We start from the raw sequence: 7225 nt of genomic DNA, 5'->3' as shown, positions 1-7225 counted from the left end.
GGTGCAGCCACAGACTAATCACTGCTGAAGGGCTTTTTGGCATTTAATCTATGCAGCCAACGTTGGCTTATATAGCCGCCAGCACTGCAGTAAAGTGAACATCTTTAATATGTTTATCTTCACTCGCCCTCCCTCTGACAGGAAAGCATTAGCCTGGTTTAAGGCAGAGTTCACATACTTAGCTCAGTTGGGGCACTCTGTCCTTGCAGGAGCACCCCGGGCAGATTCCCTTCCTCTTGCCTCCGTCCTGGCCACGCTGGGGCTGTCCAGAGCTTCCAGCCCACCTGCCAGCGGGGAAACCTCTGCATGGCCCCACATCCTGAAGAGTTTCAAGCCCTGACCTCAGGGTTGAGGAGGAGGGGCCCAACTGGGATCTTGGCCATGGTGCTCAGGCTCCAGCGCTGACTTGGGGCAGCCTGAACACCAGCAGCCCTCAGCTCAAGTCGACTAACCCCATCTCCTTGCCTGCTTCCATGATCATGTGGTATTTTAGAGAGCAAAGGCAGTAGTGAAACATTATGACTTCCTGTATTTTCCCCTTCCCTTGTCCTATCTCAGACTGCATTTGAGAAAATTTAAGTATGTATGCATTCATATCAACTGCTCCAAATGTTGCACTTTCTCGCTGTTTTGGGGTTTGTTTGGGTTTTGCATTTATTTATGTGTGTGTGTGTTTTATTTTTTTTTTTTGCTTTGTTTGTTTTTAATAGCTGTCAAAACCTTACAAAGCTTGATAAACCAAGATGGATTTGCAAGAACAGGTAGAACATGAACCCAGCATCTCCTCAAGGCCTCCCAATAATTTCCAGTGCTTACTATTTCAAAACACAACTGTGTGAAATTCTTGTGAATAATATACTAGATGGGGATTCATCTGCTGAAATACTCTTCAGTTTAATTTTGCCTGCCTTCTTACAATTCTAATAACTGATTATCTTCCTAAATATACAATGCAGATTAATTGTCTCTATGGCTTAACTACAAAAACTAGAGGCTTAATCAATACCCTTTATCCAATTTATTAGGCATGCATGACATTTAGGTGATTAGGAAGCAAAACACAAGAATCAAAAGAGCAGAATCGTGTATTAGTGACAGTAAAAGGGACTCTTTTCTCTCCCAAGTGAAGTGGTATTAAAATAGCTCAAAAGAGGTAAAAATAGAAAGTTTGGCAGATGCATTTTGCCCTTTGTGTGCTGTTGAATCCCTGTGCTTTCAAGGACATTTAAAAGGTCTACTATCATAATTTAAGACTCTTATTCCACACTGAGCAGGAAAACAAACACCAAAATAATTTGGAAAACGTTATGCTAATAAATAAGACAAAGGAATTTTTGCTCTCGCAGTTTGCAGCCACGTAGTATTCCCACCAAAGCTGAAATTCCAAGTGTGGCCATTTGGGGAATTTCTGCCTTTCCCTTCAACTCTTAACTGTCTACTTAAAACTATTTTAACACCTGTTTTACACATGGGTGTATTGAACGCCTTCTATAGCCATTGGTTCCTGATGGATAATGGTTTTCCATTATCCATTGCTAGCATTTGCCACAAGTGCAAAATCCCCAGCTATCAAGGCCACAGGTGAGCTGAGGGTTTGTTGTATTGCCCTGACAGCTCCTCGTGTGACTCGACCAGCCATGCCTAATGCTGAAAACCAAAATACCACCGAGTAACAAAATAAATAAAACTGTGCCCCTTGAACTGGGCCTCTTTGTTTTCTTTTTCATCTTGTCTTCGTAGCCCACTGTACAGAGGGTTATTGTGCGCCAAATAGAGCGCGTCGGTCTGATTGTATAAAACCACACGTGCCTGTCACCAGCTTTGTCACTGGCATGTGGCACCTCCAAGTCTTTTAATTAGGGTTAGTGCACATGTGGAGCGCTCCTGCTCTCCAGGAAGACCAGAGGTTTCACCCAGTTGTTCATGTTTGATACTCAGACGGGTCACGTCGACCCTCAGCGAACAGCTCTGGGAAGCTGTTGCTGCTCCGTGTGGTTATGGGAGTTTCTACTCACAAACTGATCAACAAACACAGCTGATCTCACTGCATTGCATTTCATACTCTGGAAGACTACCAAAACTTTCTGCTCTTTATATTGGCCAGAGAACTGGAGGCCAGGACACAAGTGTTGCTGTATCCTGTACTGGCTGGATTTCTAGGAGCGATGTTTGTATAAGGAAATAAAGTGAAAAATAATAAGTGTTTCGTTGGATAAGCATCAAACTGCACTTTGGTTTCACTTTCTGCACTCCATTCAACAAGTTGGGAGTTTTGTTTGGACGTGGTCAAAGCATGAGGAGTAAATAACTTCTCTGCTTGTTGCTCCAGATCATGTTTGCCACAGAGGACATATCCCTAACACCCAACATTTGTGTGTGCCAGCCCTCACATTGGCCCTAAGCATCTTGGCAGAGATACTACCAGCTTATGTCTGTGATATTTCTGCAAACACAGAGCCTTCAAAAGCCTCTGCATATTTGGCTTTACTTGGATTTGCTTCCTTCGTGGAGGTGGATCAACCTGGGTTTGCCTGTTTCACCTCACTGCACTTTGCACTCAAAACACTAGGCAAAGGTAGTAGGTTAGAATAACTCCTCCCTCACAACCATGCAAACACACACATTTGCATTTATTGAGCAAGATTTGATGCCAGGATATCAGCCAGACTACTAAAAGCAGGTAAACAAGCAGAGCAAACATAGGTGCAGTCCTAGGTTCACTTGGGTATCTTTCTAGTTGCACTCTGCCTGTTAGCTAGAACACTTAAGAGGCTCTACAGCCTTTAAAAATTGGAGGTTAAGGATCTCTGCTAACCCAGAGACTGTGCAATCTTTCTTCCTGATGTACTGGAATATCTTTGGAGTTTGAATTTCAGATGGAAGTGGGTATTCCTGACAGTTCCCTTCGGAAGGCTTACGAGCCCTTTGGGTACTGCACGGTACATAATCACTCACATAATCATTTGGGCAGATGCCAGTTGTTACTAAATAAGTCTGAGAGAGTGAAAGTTGAAAAACTTCATCTCCTTTCTTTTGAGCTTACTGAACTCATGACTGCCTCCTCTCTGCACCAGGGTAGGGTCTTTTGTCCTGATTATTGGTATGTTCAGAGCAGCAGCCCAGGCACTGGTGACATGGGGTCACTGCAAAGGCTGAGGCTGAGGCTCTGCTGCAAATTTTTTTACAAAGAAAACAGACAGAAGCCTAGCATGAGCTTTAGGGGTGCAAAGCCCTGTGTAATTTAGAGCCTTTAACATTTTCACATGATTTGAAAGACTGTGTTCTGCTTCTCTAAGTCTTTTTTTTCACTTCTGTCACATTGCCACCAGTGGTCAAATGTAATTGTGTAACTACTGACTCATTTCTGTCGGGTTACTCTTTCATGTCTCTATTTTTCAGCTGGTACTATTCTGAAAGTAAAATGCTATCTACTGGTTCAGAAGAAAAAAATCCCCAAGATTTGCAGGTGAATGATGGATAAATTGACTTTCAAATTCTTGACTTACAAGTGCAAATGACTTTTAATTAAGTTTAAATACATTTTCCTTCTTCTGCTTTCCACTCACTCATCCTAGAATCAAGCAGCTGGCCACATGGTGTTCCTTGTCATGTTTTGTGTCTGCTGTTTACAAAGTTACAAACTTGAGGGCTGGCTGTATTAAAAATATCTTAACCATTACAGAGAGCAAATCAAAAATCACTTGGTGAGTATGTTTAGTAGAGTTTAGAGGAAGTTTTGGAACCACTTCCTGTACTTAGAATCCAGAAAAAAATAAAATGTGATCAATTCACAAGTCATACTGAAATCTACCTGTACTCTAGTTTTGCAGATGCAAGTCATTTGATTCAACACAAAATTATAGATCTTTCAGTGTAGGGCCTTGTCTAATTAAGTCCTACACAGTGGTCAAATTATGGGAGTGCCAAGGCACTTCATCTAATGTAACATTAATATTAGGAGTAGGCAGAATTCTGATGATTCATTATTAAAAATATTTAATCACAATAAATACTCCAGCTTGTGAATCACAACCAAGTCTTTCTTTTCCCCTCAAAGCCTCAAATGCAAGATGGAAGTAATAATGCTAACTGATGTATCCACGTGAGGTACTGGGTGACTCTTACATCTTTTTAAACACCTGTCCAAACACGGGGAAAACTCCCTACACTACAAAGAAGTTCAAAACTCTTTTTCCTTTCAAGTTAAAGAGACTGTCATTTTTTTGTGATCAGAAAACACGTGCCATTTCAGGCTGATGGCACTGGAAGCTAAATCATGGTTTCAGCTGCCTGAAACAGTGAATTTCCTGTAGCAGAAAGCAATAGGCTGTGTCAACACAACGAACCTAACCAGTCTTGGCAACCTCAGCTGCTTATTGATGCAACTCTATTGCTAGTCAATGGAGGTTAAACTTCATTCAGTGTTTGTGAACACTCTTAGAGCACCACTGGACTGTAATTCAGGCACTTATCTTCTAAGAAGTACAGAACTTTAAAATAATCAAGTCTTCTCTTGTGTGAAAGAAAAACACATTTTGCTACTTAGCTGCTGGCACCGTGCACTCTCCTGCTCAGCTTGGCAGCAACAATAAGTGGTTTTCTAAGACACATAGAAAATTCAATGAATATAATTTTAAGTATTCATACAATTTGCTCTTGTTCTTTCTGGATTTTGCAACAGATTCTCTAAATTGTCAGCGAAACAAAACATTCGGGCATGTCATAACGAGACCTTTTTGTTATCTGAGAGGCAGCATGCTCTTAGTGATTCTTTCATTCAGGTATTTTATCAAGACTGAATATTTATAAGCTCTTGTATAGCTCAGCAAAAAGAAAAAGTGAAAAGGTACCAGTCATGTGATCTCAATTTAGCCTTAATTACACAGTGATCCTTTATAATGGTTATTCCCTAAGACAGGTCTCTGCTCAACATGTACCAGAGTCGGGATGAAACATCACTGTTAGCCATAAAAATGTTTATTTACATTTCAGAGCCAAAATGTCCTTTCCACACAGCAGTCATACAGGAAGTTTTTACTTTGCATAGACATTTTGGAGGCCCGTGTTGATAACGATACTGAGAAAGGAAATGCATTAGATTAGGCTGTGGTCTGCTAAAGATCTGTGTTCCAGTTTTCAAACGTTGTTTGGAGTGTCTCTTTTAAATATGTGGCTCAAACATTCTGATATGAGTGGGTATTAAAACGCTAGATCCCAATTTCAAAATTAGAAATGCTGAACAAGATAAGCCTATTGTACAATCCAGGCACTGCCAGTGGCACACTGATGTTTAAATTTGAGATGCTTGTAGCTGTCATGATTTTTTCCATTTATTTGTTGTATTTTCTTTGGGTGTAAGAGTGTGTGAGTATGCAGAAAACAGTGATTTTTTTAGATCAGATTTGCTTTTGTTTCTTAACAAATTGGTTGGGAAATACACACTGTGACTTCAGGTAGAAATCTTGTTCTTCTTTATTTTTTGTTTTGATTAAACTAAAAAGCAATTAGCATTTTCAGCTGCTCCAAAACATCCCTTTGTTTGAAGATGTATTACACAGCAGCTTTAACAGTTACAGCTATTCATTTCATAGTCTGGATGGCACTGAATTACTGAAACTGGAGAGTCTCTCTAGATTTTTTTTCACAGCCTGTCCTGGTTTGCTGTTGATTTTACAAAAAAAAAAAAAGGTTTTCTTTCCCTGTTTGGAAAGGAGAATTTGGTCAGTTCTCTCTTTTGGCCTTTCACAGAAGAAAGACAGCGTTCAAGTTTTGTGGCAGCTTGTTTGCTTTTGCATATGCCCGTAGCTTGTTTTTCTAATAAGTAAATTTTGTTGTTCTTTTGGTTTTGCTTAAAGGAGCACAGTTGGAAAATCCCCTTATTTTATAGAGCAAGCTCTCAGCTTTCTGGGACTTCCACGTAAACTCTGTGGGAATGTGACAGAGAAAGACAGAGAATGGTCTCTGTCTTTCTAAGTTAAATGTGTCATGGAAGGTCCAAAAGAATTGGTTACATACCAACCAACAACTCCCACACACCCCTCATCCCCCAGTCTGTATTCTCCCCTCTTTGTGCAGAACTATCTCCTTTCATTTACAAATTGTTAGCAAGCCAGTGTCCACAGATGGTGACGAAGAATTTACTTTGCATATGCAATTCCTACACCCTGATGAAAGGTTCTCCTTCTTTTTCTTTTACATATATATTTTATTTTTAGAATTTCTTCCTGCTTTTCTTTCCTTAATTTTATTACCAATTGCAAAACCACTTTTTCTTCTGGACGGGGAGAGAGACTTGTCAGATCAGGTCTTTTAGGCAAGTGTTGTGTTGAGCAGGGAAAGCACAGTGTAAGGGTAGTGTAAAGCACAGAAAAGTCTTGCCTTTTGAAGGAAAGGTGTTAGGTCAGGCCTTGTGCTCCTTTGAAAGTCATTGAAGGCTCCTGAGCCTGTGGCTGTGAAGTGGTGGCTGAGTGGCCACAGTCTCTGCTCCTTGCAGGGGTTACTGAGTCCTGGGAAGCAACAAGCACATCAAAGCCACAGCACTGGTGTGACCCCACTTTGCCCATTTTGCACTCCTGTCTTGTGTGATCTAACTCTGGTTTTCTAGATATTACCAGATGCTCTGTCAATTTGCAGAGAAATTAAACAGTTTCTGTTTTACATAAGCTTCTGCAGGATGAAGAATTTCTCCCTAATATGAAATGATTAAAATTAATTTAGTCATCTTTGCCTTCACTTAAAATAACAATTTCTGTAACTTATTTGTCGGGGGAAAAAAAAAGCAGCTCTTAGTGACTAATGTTGATTTCACTGTGAGGTTTTCAGCAGATAATTATATTTAAATATGTGGGTTTATGGCTAAATAATTGAAGGAGATGAATGCAAACTAATAAAGTTATTTCCAGACCGAAGTAATTTTTTGAGGGAAGCACTGTGGCAGTTGTTTCTTTGATTGTTTTTACTGTTTGCCTGGGAACATACTTGAAATTGTGACACTAAGTAAAGCTAAATAATAGAAAAAAGGTGAGAAATTAATATTGATCTTATTTTTTGGAATTCCAATGCAGTCTTCAACAGACTCACTTTAAACTAGTCCAAAAGAAGAATCAGGCCTTTTGTCTTCACATCAAAGCGACTTTTGAACTTGATTTTTCACTTTGCAAAAGAGGTTTCGATATGCCATGTAGGATTACAAATAGCAAAGATGAAAAGGTGTGCACCTAAGCCT

The sequence above is a fragment of the Manacus vitellinus genome, unplaced genomic scaffold, assembly GCF_001715985.3.
Source record: "Manacus vitellinus isolate BGI_N305 unplaced genomic scaffold, ASM171598v3 scaffold_5_pilon, whole genome shotgun sequence".
In the NCBI taxonomy this organism is placed as follows: Eukaryota; Metazoa; Chordata; class Aves; order Passeriformes; family Pipridae; genus Manacus; species Manacus vitellinus.
This window is presented reverse-complemented; position numbering follows the sequence as displayed.